Source organism: Arachis stenosperma, chromosome 9 (assembly GCF_014773155.1).
Source record: "Arachis stenosperma cultivar V10309 chromosome 9, arast.V10309.gnm1.PFL2, whole genome shotgun sequence".
Lineage (NCBI taxonomy): Eukaryota > Viridiplantae > Streptophyta > Magnoliopsida > Fabales > Fabaceae > Arachis > Arachis stenosperma.
This window is the reverse complement of record NC_080385.1, coordinates 116,488,516-116,507,765: the sequence shown is the minus strand read 5'-3', so window position 1 is coordinate 116,507,765 and position 19,250 is coordinate 116,488,516.

Below are 19,250 nucleotides of genomic sequence, written 5' to 3'. Positions count from 1 at the left end.
CACTGTCATGCCTCCCTTCTTAGGGACGACTTGGACAGGGCATACCCAGGGGCTGTCAGAAATAGGATAAATAATCCCAGCCTCTAGTAATTTAGTGACCTCCTTCTGCACCACTTCCTTCATGGTTGGATTTAGCCGCCTTTGTGGTTGGACCACTGGTTTGGCGTCACCCTCCAATAGGATCTTGTGCATGCATCTGGCTGGGCTAATGCTCTTAAGATCACTGATGGACCACCCAAGAGCTGTCTTGTGTGTCCTTAGCACTTGAATTAGTGCTTCCTCTTCCTGTGGCTCTAAGGTAGAGCTTATGATTACAGGAAAGGTATCACCTTCTCCCAGAAATGCATATTTCAGGGATGGTGGTAATGGTTTGAGCTCGGGTTTGGGAGGTTTCTCCTCTTCCTGAGGGATTTTCAGAGGTTCTATTATTCTCTCTGATTCCTCCAAATCAGGCTGAACATCTTTAAAAATGTCCTCTAGCTTTGATTCGAGACTCTCAGCCATATTGACCTCTCTTACCAGAGAGTCAATGATATCAACACTCATGCAGTCATTTGGGGTGTCTGGATATTGCATAGTTTTGACAACATTCAACTTGAACTCCTCCTCATTAACTCTCAGGGTTACTTCCCCTTTTTGGACGTCAATGAGGGTTCGGCCAGTTGCTAGGAAAGGTCTTCCTAGAATGAGAGTTGCACTCTTGTGCTTCTCCATTTCCAGCACCACAAAGTCAGTAGGAAAGGCAAATGGCCCAACCTTGACAATCATGTCTTCAATCACGCCTGATGGGTATTTAATGCAGCCATCAGCAAGTTGAAGACATATCCGGGTTGGTTTGACTTCTTCAGTCAAACCAAGCTTTGTGATAATAGATGCAGGTATTAGGTTGATACTTGCCCCAAGATCACATAGAGCTTGCTTGGTACAATTACCCTCTAATATGCTTGGTATCATAAAGCTTCCGGGATCCTTAAGCTTCTTAGGTAAGCTTTTCAGGATGACTGCACTACATTCTTCAGTGAGGTAAACTTTTTCAGTTTCTCTCCAATCCTTCTTATGACTTAAGATCTCTTTTATGAACTTAGCATAAGATGGTATTTGCTCAAGTGCCTCTGCAAACGGAATCTTTATTTCAAGAGTCCTGAGATAGTCTGCAAAGCGGGCAAATTGCTTATCCTGTTCCACTTGGCGGAGTTTTTGAGGATAAGGCATTTTGGCTTTGTATTCCTCAACCTTAGTTGCTGCAGGTTTATTGCCTACAGAAGTGAGTTGGGAAGCCTTTTTAGAAGGGTTGTTATCAGCACTTGTATGTGTCTGATCCCCCACTGGAATTTGAATGCCAGGGGTGGAAGCTGGAGTGGCGTTAGACGCCAGCTCCTTGCCTGTTTCTGGCGTCTGAACGCCAGAACTGTGCTCCCTTTGGGCGTTCAACGCCGAGTCCTTGCTTGTTTCTGGCGTTGAACGCCAGGAATGAGCATGGTTTGGGCGTTCAGCGCCAACATTATTCCTCTCTGGGCTCTGATTTTCCTCAGAGGGTTTTTGAGTAGCCGTTTGTTCATTTCTTGGCTTTCTGCTGCTTTGAAGTGAGGTATTTAATGTTTTTCCACTTCTTAATTGAACTGCTTGGCATTCTTCTGTTATTTATTTTGATAGTTACTTTTCTGTTTGCTTTAACTGTACTTCCATATTCCTGTTAGCCATTCTTGTTTCTTGTAGTATTTTCTTGAATTCGGCTAGCTGCTGAGTTAGAAAATCCAGCTGTTGATTGAATTCATTAGCCTGATCTACAGGATTGAGTTCAGCAGTTACTGTTTTAGCTTCTTCTTTCATGGAAGATTCATGGTGCACGAAATTGTGATCACTACTTTTCACAACTCAAATAATCCCTGGTAATGAATCCAAAAACTTGGTGCTCAATACCATGGTATAAACACAACTTCGCACAACTAACCAGCAAGTGCACTGGGTCGTCCAAGTAATAAACCTTACGCGAGTAAGGGTCGATCCCATAGAGATTGTTGGTATGAAGCAAGCAATGGTCACCTTGTAAATCTTAGTCAGGCAGATTCAAATGGTTATGGATGATATATGAATAAAGCATAAAACAAGGATAGAGATACTTATGTAATTCATTGGTGAGAACTTCAGATAAGCGAATGGAGATGCTTTGTCCCTTCCGTCTCTCTGCTTTCCTACTGTCTTCATCCAATCCTTCTTACTCCTTTCCATGGCAAGCTGTATGTTGGGCATCACCGTTGTCAGTGGCTACAATCCCGTCCTCTCAGTGAAAATATTCAACGCACCCTGTCACGGCATGGCTATTCATCTGTCGGTTCTCAATCAGGTTGGAGTAGAATCCATTGATTCTTTTGCGTCTGTCACTAACGCCCAGCCTTCAGGAGTTTGAAGCTCGTCACAGTCATTTAATCATTGAATCCTACTCAGAATACCACAGACAAGGTTTAGACCTTCCGGATTCTCTTGAATGCCACCATCAATTCTAGCTTATACCACGAAGATTCCGATTAAAGAATCCAAGAGATAAACATTCAAGCCTTGTTTGCTTGTAGAACGGGAGTGGTTGTCAGGCACGCGTTCATAAGTGAGAATGATGATGAGCGTCACATAATCATCACATTCATCAAGTTCTTGAGTGCGAATGAATATCTTGGAATAAGAACAAGCTGAATTGAATAGAAGAACAATAGTAATTGCATTAATACTCGAGGTACAGCAGAGCTCCACACCTTAATCTATGGTGTGTAGAAACTCCACCGTTGAAAATACATAAGAACAAGATTCAGGCATGGCCGAATGGCCAGCCTCCCAATGATCTAAGATAGCATAAAACTACTCAAAGATAGCTACCAAGATGAAAATACAATAGCAAAAGGTCCTACTTATAAAGAACTAGTAGCCTAAGGTTTACAGAAATGAGTAAATGACAGAAAAATCCACTTCCGGGCCCACTTGGTGTGTGCTTGGGCTGACCATTGAAGCATTTTCGTGTAGAGACTTCTCTTGGAGTTAAACGCCAGCTTTTGTGCCAGTTTGGGCGTTTAACTCCCATTCTTGTGCCAGTTCCGGCGTTTAACGCCGGGCATTCTTGAGCTAATTTGGAACGCCGGTTTGGGCCATCAAATCTCGGGCAAAGTATAGACTATTATACTTTTCTGGAAAGCCCAAGATGTCTACTTTCCAACGCCGTTAAGAGCGCGCCAATTGGGCTTTTGTAGCTCCAGAAAATCCACTTCGAGTGCAGGGAGGTCAGAATCCAACAGCATCTGCAGTCCTTTTCAGTCTCTGAATCAGATTTTTGCTCAGGTCCCTCAATTTCAGCCAGAAAATACCTGAAATCACAGAAAAACACACAAACTCATAGTAAAGTCCAGAAAAGTGAATTTTAACTAAAAACTAATAAAAATATACTAAAAACTAACTAAAACATACTAAAAATATTGCCAAAAAGCGTATAAATTATCCGCTCATCACAACACCAAACTTAAATTGTTGCTTGTCCCCAAGCAACTGAAAATCAAAAAAGATAAAAAGAAGAGAATATGCAATGAATTCCAAAAACATCTATGAAGATCAGTATTAATTAGATGAGCGGGGCTTTTAGCTTTTTGCCTCTGAACAGTTTTGGCATCTCACTCTATCCTTTGAAATTCAGAATGATTGGCTTCTATAGGAACTCAGAATCTAGATAGTGTTATTGATTCTCCTAGTTAAGTATGATGATTCTTGAACACAGCTACTTTATGAGTCTTGGCCGTGGCCCAAAGCACTCTGTCTTCCAGTATTACCACCGGATACATACATGCCACAGACACATAATTGGGTGAACCTTTTCAGATTGTGACTCAGCTTTGCTAGAGTCCCCAATTAGAGGTGTCCAGGGTTCTTAAGCACACTCTTTTTGCCTTGGATCACAACTTTATTTCTTTCTTTTTCTCTTTCTCCCCTTTTTTTTCTTCGTTTTTTCTCTTTTTTTTCGCTCTTTTTTTTTGCATTCACTGCTTTTTCTTGCTTCAAGAATCATTTTTATGATTTTTCAGATCCTCAGTAACATGTCTCCTTTTTCATCATTCTTTCAAGAGCCAACCAATCATGAACAACAAATTCAAAAGACATATGCACTGTTTAAGCATACATTCAGAAAACAAAAGTGTTGCCACCACATCAAAATAATTAATCTGTTATAAAATTTAAAATTCATGATTCTTCTCTTTTTCAATTAAGAACATTTTTCATTCAAGAAAGGTGATGGATTCATAGGACATTCATAACTTTAAGGCATAGACACTAAGACACTAATGATCACAAGACACAAACATAGATAAACATAAGCATGAAAATTTGAAAAATAGGAAAATAAAGGACAAGGAAATTAAAGAACGGGTCCACCTTAGTGATGGCGGCTTGTTCTTCCTCTTGAAGATCTTATGGAGTGCTTGAGCTCCTCAATGTCTCTTCCTTGTCTTTATTGCTCCTCTCTCATGATTCTTTGATCTTCTCTAATTTCATGGAGGAGGATGGAATGTTCTTGGTGCTCCACCCTTAGTTGTCCCATGTTGGAACTCAATTCTCCTAGGGAGGTGTTGATTTGCCCCCAATAGTTTTGTGGAGGAAAGTGCATCCCTTGAGGTATCTCAGGGATTTCATGATGAGTGGGATCTCTTGTTTGCTCCATCCTTTTCTTAGTGATGGGCTTGTCCTCATCAATGGGGATGTCTCCCTCTATGTCAACTCGAACTGAATAACAGAGGTGACAAATGAGATGAGGAAAGGCAAACCTTGCCAAGGTAGAGGACTTGTCCGCCACCTTATAAAGTTCTTGGGCTATAACCTTATGAACTTCTACTTCTTCTCCAATCATGATGCTATGAATCATAATGGCCCGGTCTAGAGTAACTTCAGACTGGTTGCTAGTGGGAATGATTGAGCGTTGGATAAACTCCAACCATCCCCTAGCCACGGGCTTAAGGTCATGCCTTCTCAATTGAACCGGCTTCCCTCTTGAATCTCTCTTCCATTGAGCGCCCTCTTCACAAATGTCTATGAGGACTTGGTCCAACCTTTGATCAAAGTTGACCCTTCTAGTGTAAGGGTGTTCATCTCCTTGCATCATGGGCAAGTTGAATGCCAACCTTACATTTTCTGGATTAAAATCTAAGTATTTTCCTCGAACCATTGTAAGCCAATTCTTTGGGTCCGGGTTCACACTTTGATCATGGTTCTTGGTGATCCATGCATTGGCATGGAACTCTTGAACCATTAAGATTCCGACTTGTTGAATGGGGTTGGTATGAACTTCCCAACCTCTTCTTCGGATCTCATGTCGGATCTCCGGATATTCACTCTTTTTGAGTTTGAAAGGGACCTCGGGGATCACCTTCTTCAAGGCCACAACTTCATAGAAGTGGTCTTGATGCACCCTTGAGATGAATCTCTCCATCTCCCATGACTGGAGGTGGAAGCTTTTGCCTTCCCTTTCCTCTTTCTAGAGGTTTCTCCGGCCTTAGATGCCATAAATGGTTATGGAAAAACAAAAAGCAATGCTTTTACCACACCAAACTTAAAAGGTTTGCTCGTCCTCGAGCAAAATAAGAAAGAAGAGAGTAGAAGAAGAAGAAATGGAGGAGATGGAGGTGGTGATGGGGAATTTTGGAGGAAAAATGAATCTCTTCCAAAACAACACCAATCTAACCAGCAAGTGCACCGGGTGTCATCAAGTAATAAAACTCACGGGTGTGAGGTCGATCCCACAGGGATTGAAGGATTGAGCAATTTTAGTTTAGTGGTTGATTTAGTCAAGCGAATCAAGATTTGGTTGATTGATTGGTGAATTGCAGAATTTAAATTGCATTGAAAGTAAAGGGAATGGAAATTGGCATGAATTTAAAGAGAACAGAAATTAAAGTGCTGAATCTTAAGAAACAAGAAATTAAATGGCAGAAACTTAGAGTGCAAGAAATGTAAATTGCAAAATCTTAAATTGCAAGAAATGTAAATGGCTTGAAATGTAAAGGGGATTGGGACTTGGATTTGCAGAAACTAAACAAAGAGAAGTTAAATTGCATCAAACAAAAAGTAAATGGGAATTGGGGTTGAATCAGATTCAAAACAGAAAAGTAAATGAACAAGTAAAGCAAGAGACAGAAAATTGAAATGGGAAATTGGATCTCAGGACCCAGAGACTAGAAAACCAAGTCTAGATCTCAATGCCTTCCTAGATCCAACAAGAACAATAGCAATGAAATTATAAATTGCAGAGAAAATTAGATGAGATGCAAGTAACAGAAAGTAAATTCAATTGCAATGGAAACAAACAAGATCCAAGGTGAGATTGAAACAGAATTCCTTCAATTCTCCAACCCAAGATCCAAGACAAGTGTGATCCAAATTGAAAGCAACAAAGCTAAGAGGAAGAGAATGGAATTCTCCTTCCCCCAAAACAAGAAACTAAAGATCACTCTGTAACTCAAAAACTAAAGGAAAGCTCTCTGAAAAATTCTAAAAAGAGAACTCCCCGAATAAATTGAATTCTAGCCTATTTATACACTTTCTTCAATTGATCTACAAGCCTTGAGTTGGGCCTTTGCTCTTGGTGGAATTGGGTTGAAAGAGGCCTTGGTTGATTGCTCTTGAAGTTTGGAGAGAGACCCAAGTGAATCAATTGAACCGGATTGAGTTTTGCAAAGTTGGGTTTTAAAGTTAGCCTCAAAGTTAGGGGGCTAACTTTGAGGCCAACTTTTTCTAGCAGCAATACCAATCTTCTGCACTTCACGTTGGTGCCAACGTTAGGGGGCTAACTTTGCCCCTAACTTTGGCCTTCTTTTATGTTGGAGTGGCGCCAACGTTAGCCTCCAAGTTAGGGGGCTAACGTTGGCGCAAACGTTGCAGCCCCTGGAGAACAATTCATATGCCAACGTTAGCCTCCAAGTTAGGGGGCTAACGTTGGCGCAAACGTTGGCAGCCCTGGGAGCAAATCTTCATGCCAACGTTAGCCTCCAAGTTAGGGGGCTAACGTTGGCGCAAACGTGAAGCACCCTGGGAGGAATTTTTAGCTTCCAACGTTAGCCTCCAAGTTAGGGGGCTAACGTTGAGGCTAACTTCAAATCAAAAAGTTTGTGCCAACGTTTGAGGGCTAACTTCAACTCCAACTTCATTTATTCCTGGTTCAATTTCACTTGATTCATTGTCTTCTCTTGGCTTCTAGCCATTCCTTCTCACTTCAATCCTTTTCCAAGCTTTCTTCACCTATCATAAATCAACCAAACACATCAAAGCTATGCTTGAAATCATGAGATGATCAATCTATCCTAATATGCACCAATTATGGCATCAAAACTCATGAAATTGCATTAATTTATCTATGGTTGATTCAATCAAAGGAAGCATGAAAATCTACCTAAATTGGCTTGCTTAAGCCTCAAGAAAGTGCATAATTCAAGTGAAAACAAAAGAAAAAGACTAGTGAAACTAGGCTAAGATGACTTGTCATCACAACACCAAACTTAAAGCTTGCTTGTCCCCAAGCAAGAAATGAATTATGCTCAAAGGTTCTTTCAATTAAGATGGTTTGAGGAACACTTGTAAAGTACAGTGAGAGAAGTGATTAAGTAACAGTGGGGTAAATTCTAAATTATATGCTCAAGCAAGGGTTTCAGTGCTCATTAGTCCTTACATATTGGGAGTCGTAGGTCTTTAGGATTTTCATCCAAATGGTATCATGGAGATCTCTTTATATGTAATCACCTTGAAGCAGCTTATAGTTTCTGTGCTTTGACCTCGACTCTAAGTGTCATGTCTCAAGGCGGCTCTTTAGATAAGTTTTCAATCAATACTCCTAAACCAGTTGGTTTTAAGGTATTAGGTGTTAAAGCACCCCTCGGATTTACTTGCTCAAGCCTCTTTCCTTGACACACTTCAACCACAAGCATTTACTAGGATAGCAACTCTTTGAGTTTTTGTTTCTTTCTTTCTTTTTCTGCCTAGTAATTGATGCTCAGAGCCTTGGGCCATATTCTTTTTGCTTTTGTATTTTCTTTCTTTTTTTTTTCTTTTTGTTTTGGTTGCTGCTTCTTGGATCAATTGATTTTTGAGAATCTCTACAATACTGCTTTGAACTTCATGTCCTGCCTATGAGCTCCCATGCAAGTTTTCACAAGCATGCAACCTCAATACATAATCATACACTTAGAACCACCACTTCTCCTAATCTTTTGCTTTCCTCAAAATTGTTTAATTCCTCGATCCTTCTTTTCAAAGAACTTTCATGTGATGCATTCTTGAAATTGAGTGCAAACAAGTTTTGAAGATAAGAATGTTGTGAATAATCAAGCATCCTGCTTATTGAATTATAAAGAGAGACTGTGCTATGCAGGCAGGCAGGAATATAAAAAGAAAAAACTATCTGATGCAGACAAACAGGGCAAATAAGGATTCAATCCAACTTTCAATCACAGCAACATTTGATGTAAAACAATCACTTAACAATACAACCTGTTGTTGGAGTTCACTTGCTTCACTCCTTTTCAGCACCATTGTTGATCTTTGCAACCCTCTTTGTCTCTTTGGTCGATGGTGCTTAATCCTTCCTTAGATTCAAGTGACTGCCTACAACAAACTTTGAAAGTTGCTTGTTCCCCAAGCACTTGAAAAATGGTTATCATGCATGATCTATTTGTAGGCTTTTTGAACTTACTTTGGTGTGGGAACACCAAACTTAGTACCTTGCCAACGCATCAAATTAACCATGTGTGAAATTCTTTCTTCTTTTTCTCAAGTAATAGACTAAAACTAGAAAACATCAAGATAATTAACTAGTTCGTCTAAATGCATGAAGCTAGCATTATGGTAGAAAGTAAAAACATGTTTTATGATGGAATTTTGGTGGAACACCAAACTTAAAATTCTTCATTCTCTCTTAGATTGTTTTGGTGTGCAACACCAAACTTAGCTTCTTGCAATCTAGATGAAACTAATTAACAGTTTTATTGAATTAGATATGAAAAGATGGTTACCTATGGTTGGGTTGCCTCCCAACAAGCGCTCTTTTATTGTCACTAGCTTGACATTCTTCATTCTGTGCTTATGGAAGTTGAGACTTATGTTGCCTTAGGTTTCCTCCTCTTGCTATGGGCTTTCTTCCCTCTGTTTCTCTTTCCATCGACTTCTTACTTTCCTCCACGACTTCCTTCTCTTTCAACCCAGTATCCTTCTCATGGCTCTTTGGGTTCAGAGTTCCCTTCTTCTCACCCAATTCAGCAAGGTTTTGAACCAGTTGTTCCATCTGCCTTTCAAGTCTTCTGAGTGCGGCCTCCTGGTTCTTGCTTATCATCTCTTGATGCTTCTTTAGTTCTTCCTGCTCTATTGCCATCATTTCTTGAATTTTCATGAACCTTTCAATCAGTATTTCCAGAACATAGATTCTTTGAAAGGTTGGAAGTAGTTGTGGCTGTGTTAATTGTGGTGGTTGATGAAAGTTATTTTGGGTGAGTGATGAGGTAGGACGGGCTTGGAAGGGTGTGTGTTGGGGTTGTGTGTGATCGAAGTCCCTTTGTTCCTGATGTTGAGATTCCTTCATTCTTAGATAAGAATGTGGCTTCCATGGTGGGAATTGTGCCTTCACTGTAGTAGAATGGAGAAAGTCAATTTGTCTAGCTATTGACTCTAATTGTTGCAAAGTTTGCTGATGTAGCTGTCTGCTTTGACTCATGACTGCCTTCATTCCTTCAAGATCCTTTATCTCCTCATCTGAAGTTGCACTCTGTGAGGTCTCAAATGAATGTTGGTTATTGGCTTTCGTATCATTGAGCTTTGCAGTTCCTTGGGCATTTGATGTTGCTTTGAAAAGGTTATCTAAGACGTAATCCACTGCTTTCCTTGTTTCTGGGGTTAATCCGTCATAGAACGCCCGGAAACCCTCTTTGTCAGTTGCTTTCTTGTATCTTTCCCATGGTTTGAACAATGATCTTTCCTCTCCTTGTATGAATGGCTGAATTCTCTCTTTCATCTTGATGTTTTGTTGGGATGAGGAGAATTTGGTCAGAAATTTGGTAACCAATTCGTCCCAACTGGTAATACTGCCTTGGGACATAGTTTCGAGCCATTGTGCAGCTTCATCCCTTAGTGAGAAGGGAAATAACGAGAGCTTCCAGGTGTCATGATTTACACCTTCAAGATTTACAACACCACAAATTCTCAGAAAAGTGGATATGTGCTGTTTAGGATCCTCCAATGGATTCCCACCATAGGAGCAATTGTTCTTGATTAGTGTCATGAGTTGTGGATTCATGTTGTGACGTTTTTCTTTCTCAGAAATTCCTTCTTCAATGATGTCTTTCCCTTTGGCTGCTCTACTTTCCTGTGACATATAAATCAATCATAAGGAATACACAATGGTACTTTTTGGAAAACAGAGTGTAGTTATGTGTAACAAAACTTCAAACAGTTAGCGTGTTAACAGGGGCAAAACTTCAAACAGTTAGTGGGTTAGTCAAAAATTAAGAAAAAGTGCTTGATCTAAATTTACCACCTCACTTAATCATTGTCAATCTAATCAATCCCCGGCAACGGCGCCAAAAACTTGATGGGAAATTTTGGAGGAAAAATGAATCTCTTCCAAAACAACACCAATCTAACTGGCAAGTGCACCGGGTGTCATCAAGTAATAAAACTCACGGGTGTGAGGTCGATCCCATAGGGATTGAAGGATTGAGCAATTTTAGTTTAGTGGTTGATTTAGTCAAGCGAATCAAGATTTGGTTGATTGATTGGTGAATTGCAGAATTTAAATTGCATTGAAAGTAAAGGGAATGGAAATTGGCATGAATTTAAAGAGAACAGAAATTAAAGTGCTGAATCTTAAGAAACAAGAAATTAAATGGCAGAAACTTAGAGTGCAAGAAATATAAATTGCAAAATCTTAAATTGCAAGAAATGTAAATGGCTTGAAATGTAAAGGGGATTGGGACTTGGATTTGCAGAAACTAAACAAAGAGAAGTTAAATTGCATCAAACAAAAAGTAAATGGGAATTGGGGTTGAATCAGATTCAAAACAGAAAAGTAAATGAACAAGTAAAGCAAGAGACAGAAAATTGAAATGGGAAATTGGATCTCAGGACCCAGAGACTAAAAACCAAGTCTAGATCTCAATGCCTTCCTAGATCCAACAAGAACAATAGCAATGAAATTATAAATTGCAGAGAAAATTAGATGAGATGCAAGTAACAGAAAGTAAATTCAATTGCAATGGAAATAAACAAGATCCAAGGTGAGATTGAAACAGAATTCCTTCAATTCTCCAACCCAAGATCCAAGACAAATGTGATCGAAATTGAAAGCAACAAAGCTAAGAGGAAGAGAATGGAATTCTCCTTCCCCCGAAACAAGAAACTAAAGATCACTCCAAAAACTAAAGGAAAGCTCTCTGAAAAATTCTAAAAAAAGAACTCCCTGAATAAATTGAATTCTAGCCTATTTATACACTTTCTCCAATTGATCTTCAAGCCTTGAGTTGGGCCTTTGCTCTTGGTGGAATTGGGTTGAAAGAGGCCTTGGTTGATTGCTCTTGAAGTTTGGAGAGAGACCCAAGTGAATCAATTGAACCGGATTGAGTTTTGCAAAGTTGGGTTTTAAAGTTAGCCTCAAAGTTAGGGGGCTAACTTTGAGGCCAACTTTTTCTAGCAGCAATACCAATCTTCTGCACTTCACGTTGGTGCCAACGTTAGGGGGCTAACTTTGCCCCTAACGTTGGCCTTCCTTTATGTTGGAGTGGCGCCAACGTTAGCCTCCAAGTTAGGGGGCTAACGTTGGCGCAAACGTTGCAGCCCCTGGAGAACAATTCATATGCCAACGTTAGCCTCCAAGTTAGGGGGCTAACGTTGGCGCAAACGTTGGCAGCCCTGGGAGCAAATCTTCATGCCAACGTTAGCCTCCAAGTTAGGGGGCTAACGTTGGCGCAAACGTGAAGCACCCTGGGAGGAATTTTTAGCTTCCAACGTTAGCCTCCAAGTTAGGGGGCTAACGTTGAGGCTAACTTCAAATCAAAAAGTTTGTGCCAACGTTTGAGGGCTAACTTCAACTCCAACTTCATTTATTCCTGGTTCAATTTCACTTGATTCATTGTCTTCTCTTGGCTTCTAGCCATTCCTTCTCACTTCAATCCTTTTCCAAGCTTTCTTCACCTATCATAAATCAACCAAACACATCAAAGCTATGCTTGAAATCATGAGATGATCAATCTATCCTAATATGCACCAATTATGGCATCAAAACTCATGAAATTGCATTAATTTATCTATGGTTGATTCAATCAAAGGAAGCATGAAAATCTACCTAAATTGGCTTGCTTAAGCCTCAAGAAAGTGCATAATTCAAGTGAAAACAAAAGAAAAAGACTAGTGAAACTAGGCTAAGATGACTTGTCATCAGGTGGCTTTGTGGTTCGGCCAAAGGGGGAGAAGTAGTGTTTAGGGTGTGTGAAAATGAGGGAGTGAAGATGGATTTATATAGGGGTGGAGAGAGGGGTAGGGTTCGGTTATGGGAGGGTGGGTTTGGGTGGGAAAGTGGTTTGAATTTGAATGGTGAGGTAGGTGGGGTTTTATGAAGGGTGGATGTGAGTGGTGAAGAGAAAGATGGGATTTGATAGGTGAAGGGTTTTTGGGGAAGAGGTGTTGAGGTGATTGGTGAATGGGTGAAGAAGAGAGAGGGTGGTGGGGTAGGTGGGGATCCTGTGGGGTCCACAGATCCTGAGGTGTCAAGGAAAAGTTATCTCTGCACCAAGTGGCGAGCAAAATTGCTCTTCATGCCAATTCTGGCGTTAAACGCCGGGCTGGTGCCCATTTCTGGCGTTTAACGCCAACTTCTTGCCCTTTCCTGGCGTTTAATGCCAGTCTGGTGCCCCTTTCTGGCGTTAAACGCCCAGAATGGTGCCAGACTGGGCGTTAAACGCCCATTTGCTACCCTTACTGGCGTTTAAACGCCAGCAAGGTCTTCCTCTAGGGTGTGCTGTTTTTCTTTCTTTTTTTCATTCTGTTTTTTCTTTTTTAATTGATTTTGTGACTTCTCATGATCATCAACCTACAGAAAACATAAAATAACAAAGGGAAATAGATTAAATATAACATTGGGTTGCCTCCCAACAAGCGCTTCTTTAATGTCAGTAGCTTGACAGTGGGCTCTCATGGAGCCTCACAGATACTCAGAGCAATGTTGGAACCTCCCAACACCAAACTTAGAGTTTGAATGTGGGGGTTCAACACCAAACTTAGAATTTGGTTGTGGCCTCCCAACATCAAACTTAGAGTTTGACTGTGGGGGCTCTGTTTGGCTCTGTTTTGAGAGAAGCTCTTCATGCTTCCTCTCCATGGTGACAGAGGGATATCCTTGAGCCTTAAACACAAAGGATTCTTCATTCACTTAAATGATCAATTCTCCTCTGTCAACATCAATCACAGCCTTTGCTGTGGCTAGGAAGGGTCTGCCAAGGATGATGGATTCATCCATGCACTTCCCAGTCTCTAAGACTATGAAATAAGCAGGGATGTAATGGTCTTCAATCTTCACCAAAACATCCTCTACAAGTCCATAAGCTTGTTTTCTTGAGTTATCTGCCATCTCTAGTGAGATTTTTGCAGCTTGTACCTTAAAGATCCTTAGCTTCTCCATTACAGAGAGAGGCATGAGGTTTACACTTGACCCTAGGTCACACAGAGCCTTCTTGATGGTCATGGTGCCTATGGTGCAAGGTATTGAAAACTTCCCAGGATCTTGTCTCTTTTGAGGTAATTTCTGCCTAGACAAGTCATCCAGTTCTTTGGTGAGCAAAAGGGGTGTATCCTCCCAAGTCTCATTACCAAATAACTTGTCATTTAGCTTCATGATTGCTCCAAGATATTTAGCAACTTGCTCTTCAGTGACATACTCATCCTCTTCAGAGGAAGAATACTCATCAGAGCTCATGAATGGCAGAAGTAAATCCAATGGAATCTCTATGGTCTCAGTGTGAGCCTTAGATTCCCATGGTTCCTCATTAGGGAACTCATTGGAGGCCAGTGGACGTCCATTGAGGTTTTCCTTAGTGGCGTTCACTGCCTCTTCCTCCTCTCCAAGTTCGGCCATGTAGGTCATGTTAATGGCCTTGCACTCTCCTTTTGGATTCTCTTCTGTATTGCTTGGAAGAGTACTAGGAGGGAGTTCAGTAATTTTCTTACTCAGCTGACCCACTTGTGCCTCCAAATTCCTAATGGAGGACCTTGTTTCAGTCATGAAACTTTGAGTGGTTTTGATTAGATCAGAGACCATGGCTGCTAAGTCAGAGTGCTTCTGCTTAGAATTCTCTGTCTGTTGCTGAGAAGATGATGGAAAAGGCTTGCTATTACTAAACCTGTTTCTTCCACCATTATTGTTGTTGAAACCTTGTTGAGGTCTCTATTGATCCTTCCATGAGAGATTTGGATGATTTCTCCATGAAGAATTATAGGTGTTTCCATAGGGTTCTCCCATGTAATTCACCTCTTCCATTGAAGGGTTCTCAGGATCATAAGCTTCTTCTTCAGATGAAGCATCCTTAGTACTGCCTGGTGCATTTTGCATTCCAGACATACTTTGAGAAATCAAATTGACTTGTTGAGTCAATATTTTGTTCTGAGCCAATATGGCATTCAGAGTATCAATCTCAAGAACTCCTTTCTTCTGATTTGTCCCATTGTTCACAGGATTCCTTTCAGAAGTGTACATGAATTGATTATTTGCAACCATTTCAATTAGTTCTTGAGCTTCTGTAGGCGTCTTCTTCAGATGAAGAGATCCTCCAGCAGAGCTATCCAAAGACATCTTGGACAGTTCAGACAGACCATCATAGAAAATACCTATGATGCTCTATTCAGAAAGCATATCAGAGGGGCACTTTCTGATCAATTGTTTGTATCTTTCCTAAGCTTCATAGAGGGATCCACCTTCCTTCTGTCTGAAGGTTTGGACTTCCACTCTAAGCTTGCTCAATTTTTGAGGTGGAAAGAACTTTGCCAAGAAGGCATTGACTAGCTTTTCCCAAGAGTTCAGGCTTTCTTTAGGTTGTGAGTCCAACCATATCCTAGCTCTGTCTCTTACAGCAAAAGGGAATAGCATAAGCCTGTAGACCTCAGGGTCAACCCCATTAGTCTTGACAGTGTCACAGATTTGCAAGAATTCAGCTAAAAACTGATGAGGATCTTCCAATGGAAGTCCATGGAACTTGTAATTCTGTTGCATTAGAGAAACTAATTGAGGCTTGAGCTCAAAGTTGTTTGCTCCAATGGCAGGGATAGAGATGCTTCTCCCATAGAAGTCGGGAGTAGGTGCAGTAAAGTCACCCAGCACTTTCCTTGCATTGTTGGCATTGTTGTTGTTTTCGGCTGCCATGTCTTCTTCTTTGAAGATTTCTATTAGGTCCTCTACAGAGAGTTGTGCCTTAGCTTCTCTTAGCTTTTGCTTCAAGGTCCTTTTAGGTTCAGGGTCAGCCTCAACAAGAATGCTTTTGTCTTTGCTGCTGCTCATATGAAAGAGAAGAGAACAAAAAAATATGGAATCCTCTATGTCACAGTATAGAGATTCCTTGAGGTGTCAGAGGAAAAGAAAAGCAGAAGGAAGAAGTAGAAGAATTCGAACTTATCAAGAGAGATGGAGTTCGAATTGTTCATTAAGGAATAGTGTTAGTCCATAAATAGAAGGATGTGAGAAGAGGGGAAGAAATTTTCGAAAATTAAGTAAAAGATTTTAAAAACATTTTGAAAAATAGTAATTGATTTTCGAAAACTAAGATTGAAAAAAAAAATCAAGTGATTTTTGAAAAAGATATTGAAATTAGAAATCAAAAAGATATGATTGAAAACTATTTTGAAAAAGATGTGATTAAAAAGATATGATTGAAAAGTTATGGTTTTAAAAAGATGTGATTGAGAAGATATGATTTGAAAAACAATTTAAAAAGGTTTGATTTTAAAAATTAATGACTTGGCTAACAAGAAAAGATATGATTCAAACATTAAACCTTTCTCAACAGAAAAGGCAACATACTTGAAATGTTGAATCAAATCATTAATTGATAGCAAGTATTTTTTTAAAAATGGAAAGAAATTGATTTTGAAAAAGACTTGATTAAAAAGATATGATTTGAAAAAGATTTGATTTTGAAAAATTTTGAAAACTTAAAAAAAAATCTGCATTAAAAACAAAATCTTCCCTCTTGTGCCATCCTGGCGTTAAACGCCCAGAATGGTGCACATTCTGGCTTTTAACGCCCAAAGCACTACCCTTTTGGGTGTTAAACGCCCAGCCAGGTACCCTGGCTGGCGTTTAAACGCCAGTTTGCCTTCTTCACTGGGCGTTTTAAACGCCCAGCTTTTTCTGTGTAATTCCTCTGCTGAATGTTCTGAATCTTCAATTCCCTGTATTATTGACTTGAAAAGACACAAATTAAAAATATTTTTGGATTTTTAATAATGAGGAATAATCAAAATGCAACTAAAATCAAATAGACAATGCATGCAAGACACCAAACTTAGCAATTTGTATACTATTGACACTAACAAAATGAGGATGCATATAACAAAACACTCAAGTCAAGAGAATTCAAAGATCAGAGCATGGAAATCATCAAGAACAACTTGAAGATTAATTAAGACACATGAATGAATGCAAGAAGAATAGAAACATGCAATTGACACCAAACTTAAAATGAGACACTAGACTCAAACAAGAAACATACAATATTTTTGGTTTTTATGATTTTGTAAATTTTTTTTGGATTTTTGGAAAATTAAGTGGGAAAGAAAATAAAGATATCAAAATTCTTAATGAGAATTCCAGGAATCATGCAATGTTAGTCTAAAGCTTTAGTCTAAAGGAATTAGACATGGCTAGCCAAGCTTCAGCAGGACATTGCATTCAAGAGCTAAATTGATGAGAATCAATCAGCTTTGGTGATGATAAGAACATCACCTTGAAACACTAGAATTCATTCTTAAGAACTCTGAAGATAAATACCTAATCTAAGCAACAAGATGAACCGTCAGTTGTCCATACTCGAAACAATCCCCGGCAACGGCGCCAAAAACTTGGTGCACGAAATTGTGATCACTACTTTTCACAACTCAAATAATCCCCGGTAATGAATCCAAAAACTTGGTGCTCAATACCATGGTATAAACACAACTTCGCACAACTAACCAGCAAGTGCACTGGGTCGTCCAAGTAATAAACCTTACGCGAGTAAGGGTCGATCCCACGGAGATTGTTGGTATGAAGCAAGCTATGGTCACCTTGTAAATCTTAGTCAGGCAGATTCAAATGGTTATGGATGATATATGAATAAAGCATAAAACAAGAATAGAGATACTTATGTAATTCATTGGTGAGAACTTCAGATAAGCGAATGGAGATGCTTTGTCCCTTCCGTCTCTCTGCTTTCCTACTGTCTTCATCCAATCCTTCTTACTCCTTTCCATGGCAAGCTGTATGTTGGGCATCACCGTTGTCAGTGGCTACAATCCCGTCCTCTCAGTGAAAATGTTCAACACACCCTGTCACGGCACGGCTATTCATCTGTCGGTTCTCAATCAGGTTGGAGTAGAATCCATTGATTCTTTTGCGTCTATCACTAACGCCCAGCCTTCAGGAGTTTGAAGCTCGTCACAGTCATTCAATTATTGAATCCTACTCAGAATACCACAGACAAGGTTTAGACCTTCCGGATTCTCTTGAATGCCGCCATCAATTCTAGCTTATACCACGAAGATTCCGATTAAAGAATCCAAGAGATAAACATTCAAGCCTTGTTTGCTTGTAGAACGGGAGTGGTTGTCAGGCACGCGTTCATAAGTGAGAATGATGATGAGCATCACATAATCATCACATTCATCAAGTTCTTGAGTGCGAATGAATATCTTGGAATAAGAATAAACTGAATTGAATAGAAGAACAATAGTAATTGCATTAATACTCGAGGTACAGCAGAGCTCCACACCTTAATCTATGGTGTGTAGAAACTCCACCGTTGAAAATACATAAGAACAAGGTTCAGGTATGGCCGAATGGCCAGCCTCCCAATGATCTAAGATAGCATAAAACTACTCAAAGATAGCTACCAAGATGAAAATACAATAGCAAAAGATACTACTTATAAAGAACTAGTAGCCTAAGGTTTACAGAAATGAGTAAATGACAGAAAAATCCACTTCCGGGCCCACTTGGTGTGTGCTTGGGCTGAGCATTGAAGCATTTTCGTGTAGAGACTTCTCTTGGAGTTAAACACCAGCTTTTGTGCCAGTTTGGGCGTTTAACTCCCATTCTTGTGCCAGTTCCGGCGTTTAACGCCGGGCATTCTTGAGCTGATTTGGAACGCCGGTTTGGGCCATCAAATCTCGAGCAAAGTATGGACTATTATACATTGCTGGAAAGCCCAAAATGTCTACTTTCCAACGTCGTAGAGATCACGCCAATTGGGCTTCTGTAGCTCCAGAAAATCCACTTCGAGTGCAGGGAGGTCAGAATCCAACAGCATCTGCAGTCCTTTTCATTCTCTAAATCAGATTTTTGCTCAGGTCCCTCAATTTCAGCCAGGAAATACCTGAAATCACAGAAAAATACACAAACTCATAGTAAAGTCTAAAAAAGTGAATTTTAACTAAAAACTAATAAAAATATACTAAAAACTAACTAAAACATACTAAAAACATACTAAAAACAATGCCAAAAAGCGTATAAATTATCCGCTCATCAATTCACTGTTTTGGTACAGATGCTGATTTCTGGCAATTGTATCAATAAGCTCTTGAGCTTCTTCAATTGTTTTTCTCATATGTATAGATCCACCAGCTGAATGGTCTAGAGAAATCTGAGCTCTTTCTGTAAGCCCATAGTAGAAGATGTCTAATTATCTCCTTGTTTGAAGCCTTGGATGCTCAGCCTTAGCTGTGTCATCCATTTTGGAGGAAAATAGTAATTCAGGAATTTTTCTGACAGCTGTTTCCATGTCCTTGTGCTGTTCTTAGGTTGGTTATTTAACCACCTCTTAGCTTGATCTTTTATAGCAAATGGAAACAGTAATAATCTGTAGACATCCTGATCTACTTCTTTATCATGTACTGTGTCAGCAATTTGTAAAAATTGTGCCAGAAACTCTATAGGTTCTTCATGTGGAAGATCGGAATACTGACAGTTTTGCTGCACCATGATAATGAGCTGAGGATTCAGCTCAAAG